We start from the raw sequence: 12,208 nt of genomic DNA, 5'->3' as shown, positions 1-12,208 counted from the left end.
AGGGGGGGGCCGAGTCCCCACGCGGCGTGCCGCTTTGCAATCCTGCATTGGGTTCAACTGGGTCCTTAAGGCGTGTTGTCTTTAGCCTTTTTTGAAACCCACCGCGTGGCCAGGCCCGTGAATTGCACCGGAGTGCACCCCAGGGGCTAAGTCGCCTCGCGGCGTGTTGCTTTTCAATCTTGCGTTGGGTTCAACTGGGTCCTTAAGGCGTGTTGCCTTTAGCCCTTTTTGGAACCCACCGCGTGGCCAGCCTTGTGAGTTGCACCGGAGTGCACCTCAGGGGCCGAATCGCCACGCGGCGTGTTGCTTTTCAATCTTGCGTTGGGTTCAACTGGGTCCTTAAGGCGTGTTGCCTTTAGCCCTTTTTGAAACCCACCGCGTGGCCAGCCCCGTGAGTTGCACCGGAGCGCACCCCAAGGGCCGAGTCGCCACGTACTGCTTTTCCGGATGTTTTGCTGACTTCCAACGCGTACTGCCTGACTTCCTTCCGTCCTCAAGGTCCGGGCCCATAGCCCGTGGGACCGGGTCCATTTTGCCCTCAGTCTGGGTGACTGCCCCTTTGGACAACTCCCGGCGAACCTCCCCGCGTGCCGCATGCCGCAGAGAGAAACACCGAGTGTTCTTAGATTGTTCCACTGCATGTCCGATCCATCGAGCCGGTTTCCAGCCACAAACGTATGCGGCGTCCCGTTAAGGACACGCTTGCGACCTTCGCCCCGACATTCGACAGACCCGGCATGCGCGCCTGGGAACAATCCGTATTTTCGAGGCACCCAGAGTTTGTAAGGGGAAGCGGCGAGCTCCGGGCCGAACACTCTGGGGCCAAGTCTTAGGACACCAGTTTTTGGGCTATCGGTTTGTTTACCGATTTTGCGTTTTCATTTCCTAGATTATTTGTCCAGAGTTTGTGCTGGTCAATCTAGTCATTCGCAGTTTTACTTTTTGTTTTAAACTCTCCTTCGACTCCTCGGCATTCACGCCTCGGCCTTGGCTCTGTGTGCGAAACAAGCAAGAGGGAGCCACGCTACTACACACTAGGTGTGCGCGCCACATATGAGCCATTTGGTCTTGCGACTCCGACTCGTGGCAATGCTGTGCTAGTAAGTAGATAGGGACAGTGTGAATCTCGTTAATCCATTCATGCGCGTCACTAATTAGATGACGAGGCATTTGGCTATGTTTCGTCTACGGTGCGCGACGACTGCTACAAAATCACAGTCGCCAAGTCGCCACCGACAACAATATTGCAGAGCTGTTTACTGTTGGTGTTCGCAGTCAACACCCTGGAGCGTGAAGGTCGGAGCTAGCCAAAGGCAGCTCGTACTTCACCTCGACCATTCACGCAATCATTCAAACTCGCGCGATTGATGCGGAGGCCCCCAACTCTACGCGCCATCCATCATGCACCACCAGATGAGGTCACGTTCCGCCTTCCTTTGTTATAACGCGATGTCATTACGTTAAAACGTTTCTAGTTCAGCCATGAGCCCCACAAAACTCGAGTCGTCAACGTTCGGAGCTGGGCGGACGTTAAACCCAGCTCTCGCAACTCAGACTCGCTTCGCGAGCTCAAGACACCTTGCCACGAAATTGTAATGGCGGTAAAACGAACATTATTTCGAGGTACTCCTGTGCGCTCCGCCACAGCGGCTGCCAGATCATTACATGATCGGTACTTCTCCACCTTACGCTCGTGGGACATCTCCAACGCGGTTTCGCTAGACACTACTTGCGCGTCTACGACCACTGCCTCACCACCCTTAGCGATGGTCAGGTCGGGCCGCCTCCGGCCGGCAGACGTCGAATACGCTTGTTCCGCATCGACGCGCCATCCCTTCTGCTGTAAATAGCCACCAACTTGACGGCATAGGTCGTCATGCCGCAGGATTCTCCCTCCGTGCGTTCTGAAACAGCGTTGCACGCAGTGAGCCGGCGTCTCGGTTTCGGGACAACCGGCACGACAGCGATTATCGCGCCCATCACGACCTCGGGAGCATCTCGCTCTAGACGGTATGCAGTTAGCCCGTATGTGGTGATAGTGCACGTAGTCGGCCCCTGGGATGGCATCGGCGCCAGCCGATACCCAGTAGGAGCTCAGGTTGGAGGCCGCAACCTCTCTGAGTCCACTCCCATCGCACGACTCGCGCAACCAGGCCGCACACTGCTGTCTGAGCTCAGCGGTTGTAGTCACTCTATGGCCCCGCACTCGCATCTGGTTTTCACACCAGACAAGCTGCCTAGCCACATACGTGGTTTCGGCAGTTGCGCATGCTGCGGGCAGAGTACTCCGACACAACCGCTGCAGTCGGTTATGCTTCAGAATTGGGATCAAAGTTCTCAATAGAGGCATTCCAAGCCCGCCACTCTGTATCGGCGCATGCAGGTATCCAGCAGGAACATCATGGGGAAAACGCAGCCATCGTCGCACCGCAGTGCGTACGATGATATCCTTACCCTTGAGGGTTTTGGCCGAGCCCGTACCCACTGTCCATCGGTGATAATACCGTGGAAGGAGACAGTCACGCAACAACCTCAGCCGCTGTTGCGGCTTAAGAGATGCCCTCGTGAGTTGCTCGATGGCCTGAGCTAAGGGTGGATCGCTTGCGAGTTCCCTACACGCAACCCACACGCAGACCACATGCAGAGAACAAACTGTGGTCTGCGTGTGCGCAACCCACACGCAGACCACATGCAACCATCGACGCACGCCACATGCAGAGAACGACAGCGCCTCCGGGCGTCCCAAAGCACGGATGAAAGGACTGTGACGGGAGTAACTATGACTCTCTCGGTCCTCAAAGCAACACGCCGCGATGGTACTTAGAGAGAGTTGTGGTTGGTTCGTGATGCGCCAACGAAGTCCTCTAGTAAGGACCTTCAGCCTCTCACGTCCAAGTTGTACCTCCACCTCCTCGTGGTGCTCCCGGAAACGGCCTACTTTGGAAGTTTAGACTCGGTAGGTGTCGACTAAGCGAGTGTACAGCGAAGGGCGCCCCTAAGGGCTTCGGCCCATGCGCCTACGGTCATGGTGAGTTGTGGGGCCAAGAAAGACCGGGGTTTCTTGGGGGGCTCTCGGTTGTCAATCCGTTTGCCCCCCTACACGCAGTAAATTATGAATAAAGCTAAGAATGATTCTGATGTCCCGGGTTCTCGGATGGCCCGGGGTCTGCGTGCGAGTGCTCGCTTGAGTGAGCGCGCGAGAGGTGCGGAGGACCCTGACGGGGTCGCAGCTGGTCCGTCGCGAATCACTATAAGGACCAGCCAGGCTGAAGTGGACAGCCTAGAGAAGGAGATGGTCAGCTGTGAGCATTGTTAGGCGAAATTCCAAAACATGCGTGGTCTTGGTGTCCACAAAGTACGTGCACACCCACTACAAGCCAACAGTGCTATCAATGTTGACCGCGTAAAGGCCAGATGGTCAGTGGAAAAAACTAGAATCATGGCACGCGCTGAGGCTGAAGGCACCTTAGCCGGGGAACCTTTCATTAACCAGTATCTGAAGACAAGGTTCCCCAATAGGAGTCTCGAAGCCATCAAGGGTAAACGGCGACAGGAGCCTTACCGAGTGATGGTTAGAGACTTCTGCCAAGAGATCCAATCGCGTCGCGCGATTGTGATCGATGAGGGCGATAGGGATAGTGCGGTGATGACACGAGCCGACACCATTCCTGCGGCCATTGAGGCTAGTACTGACGATCAAAGCGCACATCAGCCTCCCCCTGAACAAAGTTCTCAGAGGCTGCGGGACAAGATACAATCACTCGTAGAGCAGAGTGCGGCGTTCCGTAGCTACGAGGCTGATACTCTTGCTGGCACGGCAAGAGATGCTCTGACGGCGGGGAGGGTCGACGTCTTGGCTATCGAAAGATGGCTGGGCATGATCTTTCCTCTGCCGCTACAAGTGCGCCCTCCGCAACGCGTTTCGGCAAAGAAGCACTGTCCTCCAGTTAAACGAGAGAGCAAGGAGCAGAAGAGAAAGAGGGAGTATGCAATTGTGCAATCCCTCTACAGAAAGAACAAGAAGTCCTGTTTGTCGCGTATTCTCGAGGGCGACTCGGTGCGCGAGAGGCCGTCTGCTGTCGAATTCCTTAACTGCTGGCGCCCCATTATGGAGGCCTCCAGCGGTGCGGATGGAGACATGACGGACTTGCGTGAGTCGTTTGGGGAAGCGGCACAGGCTGCGAGTGCTGGCCGGGGCCGTACGTCGGGCCCGAGAGGGATTCACCTCGAAGGTCTTGGCGATGGCGCTGCCACGGATCCAGTTCCTGTGGCGGATAAGACCTTGCTCTGGGATCCTATAACACCTGCAGAGGTGAACAGGATTTCCGTAGAGACTGGCACTGCGCCCGGATTGGACCAGATTACGCCGAGGATGTGGAACGCTGTTCCTGCGATTCTTCGTGCGTTTCTGTTCAATCTGCTGCTCCTGACAGAGACGATCCCCTCATCAATCGCCACAACCAGAACGGTATTCCTTGAGAAGGGGGGTATGTCCGATCGGCCAGGTCCGACGGAGTACCGACCTCTCAGCATAGGATCCGTTATAATAAGACACTTCCACAAGATATTGGCAAAGAGATTGGCAGCCCTCGACATCTTCGACAGGCGCCAAAAGGGGTTCCGGCCGGTGGACGGGGTATGTGAGAACGTCCCAGAGAACGTTAAGAGAGTCATAGTTACTCCCGCCGTTTACCCGCGCTTGCTTGAATTTCTTCACGTTGACATTCAGAGCACTGGGCAGAAATCACATTGCGTCAACACCCGCGAGGGCCATCGCAATGCTTTGTTTTAATTAGACAGTCGGATTCCCCTAGTCCGTGCCAGTTCTGAGCTGAGCGTTGAATGGCGGCCGAAGAGGACGACCACGACGGCTGGCGCCGCCACGGAAGCCTCGCAGCAAGGAAGATCCGCGGGAGGCCAAGGCACGGGACCGAGCTCGGATCCCGGGACCGGCGCGAGAACGCCGACCGTTCACCTCGCCCAGGCCCGGCATGTCAGCCAGACCCGCTTCCCGACCAAGCCCGACACGCCCCGCTCCTCAGAGCCAATCCTTATTCCGAAGTTACGGATCCAATTTGCCGACTTCCCTTACCTACATTATTCTATCGACTAGAGGCTCTTTACCTTGGAGACCTGCTGCGGATATGGGTACGAACCGGCGCGACACCTCCACGTGGCCCTCTCCTGGATTTTCAAGGTCCGAGGGGAAGATCCGGACACCGCCGCAACTGCGGTGCTCTTCGCGTTCCAAACCCTATCTCCCTGCTAGAGGTTTCCAGGGAACTCGAACGCTTATACAGAAAAGAAAACTCTTCCCGGATCTCCCGACGGCGTCTCCAGGTCATTTTGGGTTACCCCGACGAACACTCTTACGAGGGCCCGAATTGTATGCGGTTCCGCTGCCGGGTTCCGGAATAGGAACCGGATTCCCTTTCGCCCGACGGGCATGTGTCTTTCGTATAATATTTATTATTATTTCTCGACACTCGAGTATATTGTACGCCGTCATTGACATAGGATTTCTCCTAGGGCTTAGGATCGACTGACTCGTGTGCAACGGCTGTTCACACGAAACCCTTCTCCACGTCAGTCCTCCAGGGCCTCGCTGGAGTATTTGCTACTACCACCAAGATCTGCACCGAAGGCGGCTTCAGGCAGGCTCGCGCCCAGACCCTTCTGCGCTCACCGTCGCGACCCTCCTACTCGTCAGGGCTTCGTGACGACGCGAGAGAAGATTAACGCCCGCTCCCGGTTGCCGCCTCACTTGCCGCTGACGGCAGAGTATAGGCTCGACGCTTCAGCGCCATCCATTTTCAGGGCTAGTTGCTTCGGCAGGTGAGTTGTTACACACTCCTTAGCGGATTCCGACTTCCATGGCCACCATCCTGCTGTCTTAAGCAACCAACGCCTTTCATGGTGTCCCATGAGCGTCGAGTTGGGCGCCTTAACTCTGCGTTTGGTTCATCCCACAGCGCCAGTTCTGCTTACCAAAAATGGCCCACTTGGCACTCTGATCCGAAGATGCTCGTGGCTTCATAATTCAAGAAAGCCAGAGATCTTACCCATTTAAAGTTTGAGAATAGGTTGAGGTCGTTTCGGCCCCAAGGCCTCTAATCATTCGCTTTACCAGATGAGACTCGCGAGCGTTCCGTGCGGAACGGCCGAGTGCCAGCTATCCTGAGGGAAACTTCGGAGGGAACCAGCTACTAGATGGTTCGATTAGTCTTTCGCCCCTATACCCAGTTCCGACGATCGATTTGCACGTCAGAATCGCTACGGACCTCCATCAGGGTTTCCCCTGACTTCGTCCTGACCAGGCATAGTTCACCATCTTTCCGGTCCCAACGTGTACGTTCTGGGTGCGCCTCTTCTCGCGATGAGAACGAGACGCCCCGGGAGTGCGAGGCCGCATCGCGACGCGGCCCATCCTCCCTAGGTCGACGGCCAGGGCCGACCTTCACTTTCATTACGCCTTTAGGTCTCGCGACAAGTCCCAATGACTCGCGTACATGTTAGACTCCTTGGTCCGTGTTTCAAGACGGGTCCTAAGAGTACCCAAAGCAGTTGCGTCGCCGACCGGTATCGGTCTCCCGCGAGACCGCGGGAGACGTTCGCAGGCCTGTCGAAGGTGTACCGTACTGTAACCAACAGCGGGCCAGGACCGGGGACGGCGCGAAGTCCGTAACCTCCGAATACCGTGGCGCGCGCTTGCGACGGTCTCGACGCACCGTGAATAGTGCGGCCTGATACCTTGCGCGTACCGCCGAGCAGCCGGCCGGGCGACCGAGGGTTTGTCGCGTGCCGTTATACCGGCGACGCGACAGACACCGCACCCGGGCCGTAGACCGACACCCAGCGGGTCGCAACGTTCTACTTGGGGAGAAGTGCACGACGACGAGCGCCGGACATCGGCGCACGGTAGCGTGCCCGCGCGCGAGCCGCAAGGACTCCGCGGGACATCGCCGACCGACGCGAAGCCAGCGCCGCTGACGATGAATCTCCCCGTTCGATCTTTTGGGTTTCTTAGGTTTACCCCTGAACGGTTTAACGTACTCTTGAACTCTCTCTTCAAAGTTCTTTTCAACTTTCCCTCACGGTACTTGTTCGCTATCGGTCTCGTGGTCGTATTTAGCCTTAGATGGAGTTTACCACCCACTTAGAGCTGCACTCTCAAGCAACCCGACTCTAAGGAGAGATCCTCCCGAGGCGCGCACCGGTCGCTACGGGCCAGGCAACCTCTACGGGTAAGTGGCCCCATTCAAGATGGACTTGGACGCGAAGCGGCACCTCGGGATAAGCGGATCCTCCCAAACACCACATTTCCCTGCGGCGGAACCGCGGGATTCGGTGCTGGGCTCTTTCCTGTTCGCTCGCCGCTACTAAGGAAATCCTGGTTAGTTTCTTTTCCTCCGCTTAATAATATGCTTAAATTCAGCGGGTAATCTCGCCTGCTCTGAGGTCGTCGCATAGTGAGTTTTCGTAGCCGTTTGCCTCCTCCGCGTCGCTCATCGTCGTCTCTCCTCTATAATATATATTATAAGAGGGAGAGAGAGAGAGCGTCGAACGAGAGAGCAGCAGCGGCAGCACACGAAATACGCGAGAAGGCAAATCGCCGGGGCGCTAACCGCACACACACTCGTTGGTGGTAATGGAGACGATATATCGCGGGGTTCGAGATTCTCGGCTCTCCCTTCTCTTTTATATACGAAATTCGGGCGGAATCGATTCGACGAGTACACGACGCGGCACGCCGGTCCCCTTTTTTCGCTTTACGAAAATTTCGTGGACTCGGACACGCGGTCGGCTCGCGATTCAAAACCCTTCTCCGTAAAGAGGTAAAGGATTACGAATGCTCTCTCCGCCGGACGACGACGCGCCGTATATTTCTCCGTAATACCGTTATGTGTGCGGGCAAGGGCGCCTCGGCATAAGACGCGCGAGCGCTATCGCACCGAGAGACGCGGCACAGAGTGCGAGAGCAGTCCGGTCAGTCTGTGTGATGTACGGAGAGGAGAGACGGTGAGACAAGCGCTACCTACTTTCGGGAGACAACGACGCACGCGCCGCTCTAGGGAAAGCGGTGCCATTTACCGTCCTGACCCTTTTTTTGGCCGTTTGTTGCTCCCTTTGCGCGCGCTCTTACTCTCATCCCATTTCTCCTCGGCTCTCGCATACACACACGACTTGGATACACAAACACGCTCCCCCTCTTAATTCGCGCAGCATTCTCTGGGCGCGCGTTCGCCAACGTTTTACACGCTTGTGCGCTTCTCCTCCTTATTATTATCATTTCGGTGTGTCATTTCAGACGACGCCAGGATTTGCACCGCGGCCGGTCGGCGCGGCACAGACACCTCGGGCGAACGTCCAACGATTGCTCGTACGCCCATTGTAAGCGTTGCACAGGGCACAGGCGACGCGCGCGCCATTTTCTGGTCGCCCGCGTCGTGGCCGTGCGCGCTTTTCGGACGCAAGCAGTTTAGGGGTACTAAAACGACCCTCAGCCAGGCGTGGTCCGGGAATTGTATCCGTGGACCGCAATGTGCGTTCTAAATGTCGATGTTCATGTGTCCTGCAGTTCACAAGTTGACGCGCAATTAGCTGCGTTCCTCATCGACCCACGAGCCAAGTGATCCACCGTTCAGGGTAATCGTTCGAAATTTTTGCGTTCGCGGAGAAACGCGCTTCTCGTTCAACCATTGTGGTCTCTTCTTTCGGACGAGAGAGAGAGAATAATCGTGGTGGCTCTTCGATCAGCCTGTCCGCGCGCGTCCGAGGACGCGCGCGGACCGCCGCCTCCCGCCAGGGAAGGCTACGGCACAAAGATAGAGTTGTGTGTTTCTCGTTCGGAGCGTCTCTCCCGCAACGGGAGAGCCGGGGCGGAAGCTCTTTGAAGAAACCGTCGGACCGACACAGTTGACAGATTGGTCGAAATATCATCGATCCCTTCTCTGTGTTATATATATATATTATAATAATATATGGGGGTCCTCTCGCTCGGCACTCGCGGTCGCACACCGTGTGTTCTCGGCACGCTGACCGCTGCCCCGCGACAACGGGGAGGGCGCGCGTCGACGAACGTCGTGGGTGCTGCACACACGCGTGCGCGGGCATAGGTTACCACCGGTTCGCGCTCAACGCCGAATCGACGCTCTGTGTGTGTGTGTGACCGGAGAATGGCACACACACGAGCGTGATCGCGAAGCGTCTCGCTCCGAATCGTCGTCGACCACCGCCGGGCGCGCTGCTCTGCTTGCCGACTACTTTCGGTCAGAGAGGCGCGACGGCGTCCGTCGTTATATCAAAACACAACAACAAATTTCGTCAAATCCGTTATTTTCTTTTTCTCTGAGAGCGCCTTTTCAGCGCGTCCATTCAGTCGCCGACTGCTGCGAGCGCGCGTCTCTCCCAAAAGAGAGGACTCTCGACGCAGAGCAGGACCTCCGGAACGTTAATGATACTTCCGCAGGTTCACCTACGGAAACCTTGTTACGACTTTTACTTCCTCTAAATGATCAAGTTTGGTCATCTTCCCGGCAACATCGGCAATGCCGAGACATTGCCGCGCACCAGTCCGAAGACCTCACTAAATCATTCAATCGGTAGTAGCGACGGGCGGTGTGTACAAAGGGCAGGGACGTAATCAACGCGAGCTTATGACTCGCGCTTACTGGGAATTCCTCGTTCATGGGGAACAATTGCAAGCCCCAATCCCTAGCACGAAGGAGTTTCAGCGGGTTACCCGGGCCTTTCGGCCAGGGAACACACGCTGATTCCTTCAGTGTAGCGCGCGTGCGGCCCAGAACATCTAAGGGCATCACAGACCTGTTATTGCTCAATCTCGTGCGGCTAGAAGCCGCCTGTCCCTCTAAGAAGATTTGTTTGTACGTTGGTAGTAAAGACCCGCCAGCCGAAGCCGGGGGCCTTCGCGATACCATAAGGTACGCCTATTTAGCAGGCTAGAGTCTCGTTCGTTATCAGAATTAACCAGACAAATCGCTCCACCAACTAAGAACGGCCATGCACCACCACCCACCGAATCAAGAAAGAGCTATCAATCGGTCAATCCTTCCGGTGTCTGGGCCTGGTGAGGTTTCCCGTGTTGAGTCAAATTAAGCCGCAGGCTTCACTCCTGGTGGTGCCCTTCCGTCAATTCCTTTAAGTTTCAGCTTTGCAACCATACTTCCCTCGGAACCCAAAAGCTTTGGTTTCCCGGAAGCAGCCCGCCGAGTCATCGGAGGAACTTCGGCGGATCGCTAGCTGGCATCGTTTATGGTTAGAACTAGGGCGGTATCTGATCGCCTTCGAACCTCTAACTTTCGTTCTTGATTAATGAATGAGGGAGAGAATGAGAGCGTTGCGGAAGTGAGTGAGATAGCGTGTATGAGAGTAATTGGTGCGAGACTCCGTAAATTCCTGTTTACGGAGACGAACAAAATTTCAAAGAGTGCGAGTGAGAAAATACTGGACATTGTGGGAGAATATGAGGAACAGATGATGAAAATGTTGTGCAAAAATGAGAGAATACAGGGGAAACTGGATGAGTGTATGCGTCGAGCGAGTCGGGATTTAGCCTACGGCGGAAGTGGAATGAGCTATGCGAGCGTGAGTGCGAAAAATGTTGAAAAGAGCGTGATTGAAAAGGTACAGGAAGTGTATGTGAAAACGAATGAAAACGAAAGAGAAGAGTTATGCGGTAATAGTGAGAGCGGATGATGCAAGTGCGAGTGTGACAAGTGAGGAAGTAAAGGAGAGAATGATGAAGCATGTGAGCAAGTCACTGAATGTGCGTGTGAAAGCGGTGAGGAAAGTGAGGAATGGAGGTGTAGCGATTGAGACGATGAGCGAGAGTGAGTTGAAAAGAATAAGAGAGTGTGGTCAGTTTAAGAATGCTGGCCTAAAGGTTGAGCTGCCTCGCAAGATAGGCCCAAAGATCATCTTGTACGATGTGCCGAATGATATGGCGAGTGAAGTGTTAATGAGAGAAATGTATGAGAGGAGCTTGAAAGGGCGAGTGGATGAGAGAGTATTTATGGAACGTGTGCGTGTTGTGAGTAGGAATGCGAAGAAAGATGCAACCTGCGGAAATGTGATATTAGAAGTTACGAGTGCAATAAGAAATGTGCTCTGTAGTGACGGACGAGTGTTTGTGCATTGGAAGGCCTTTAGGGTGAAAGAGTTTTTCAGTGTTCTGAGGTGCCACAAGTGCTTCGCATTTGGGCACATGATGCGGCAATGCACCGAAAAGGAAAGACTGTGCCAAAAATGTGGATGTGTAGGACACATGATGAGAGATTGTAAAAAGGAAAGTGTGTGTAGAAACTGTAAACTGAAAAGGAGCAAATGTGATCACTCGGTTCTGTCCGAAGTGTGTCCGGAATACGTGAGAGCGTTAGAGAGAGAGAAAGCGAGAATAAATGACGAATGAATGGTGCGTGAATGTGGTGCAGTATAACTGCCAGAGAGCGTATGCGGTTATGTGTGATCTGGGTGAGATGATGCGCGAACGTCGAGTGAGTGTAGCACTGCTGCAAGAACCGTATGAAAGGCATGGACGTGTGGTGGGCTTGCCCATAAATATGGATGTGATTGTGTGCGAAAGTGGGACGGTGAAAGCAGCAGTGGTGGTAAATGACTCTAGGTTAGACGTGATGTGCGTGAGAGAGTGTACGAATAAACTTGGAGTGAGTGTGTGGTTGAAGGGGGACTTTGGCGAAATGTATGTGGTGTGCATGTATTGCCAGTATGGTAAGTGTATCGAGCCGTACTTGGCGTACATGGACAGAGTATGTGAGACGGCCGGGAGAAAGCGTCTGCTGATAGGTATGGATGCGAATGCCGTCTCTCCCTTGTGGTATAGCAAGGGTGGAGGCAGCAGAGAGAGTAAAGCGCGTGGTAGAATGATTGAGGAATGGATGATTGCGAGCGGGATGAATGTTGTTGTATGAGCCAAGCGAGTTTTACTCGTTCAGCGGGCCGAATGGGGAGAGTGACATCGATGTTACTTTCGTGAACGGCGTGAATGGAGGGTGCCGGTATGAGTGGGAAGTAAAGCCGACTGGGGAGTGAGTGACCATAACGTATTGTTAATACGGATGGTACACAGAGAGAATGTAGGTACGAATGAGGGCATTTAATTTTGGGTCAAGGCTTATGGAAGGGGATAGGGGATTGCGAAAAAATCTTAGGGATGCGCAGCGCCTAGACA

General features: G+C 54.8%; 1 non-coding gene and 2 pseudogenes across 1 annotated transcript; all 3 read right to left on the bottom strand.

Annotated features, from left to right (window-relative positions):
• Positions 1 to 5,107: 5,107 nt before the first annotated feature.
• LOC146719951 (large subunit ribosomal RNA) lies at positions 5,108 to 7,439 on the bottom strand (annotated as a pseudogene).
• A 1,055-nt stretch (positions 7,440 to 8,494) lies between these two features.
• Positions 8,495 to 8,649, bottom strand: LOC114928539 (5.8S ribosomal RNA). Its single transcript, XR_014926296.1, has one exon. It is a non-coding gene; the product is annotated as a 5.8S ribosomal RNA (ribosomal RNA).
• Positions 8,650 to 9,460: 811 nt separating this feature from the next.
• On the bottom strand, positions 9,461 to 10,188 carry LOC146719950 (small subunit ribosomal RNA; annotated as a pseudogene; the record flags this gene model as incomplete).
• Positions 10,189 to 12,208: the final 2,020 nt, after the last annotated feature.

The sequence above is a fragment of the Nylanderia fulva genome, unplaced genomic scaffold (assembly GCF_048542155.1).
Source record: "Nylanderia fulva isolate GAGA-0341 unplaced genomic scaffold, ASM4854215v1 Scaffold808, whole genome shotgun sequence".
Lineage (NCBI taxonomy): Eukaryota > Metazoa > Arthropoda > Insecta > Hymenoptera > Formicidae > Nylanderia > Nylanderia fulva.
This window is presented reverse-complemented; position numbering and strand designations above follow the sequence as displayed.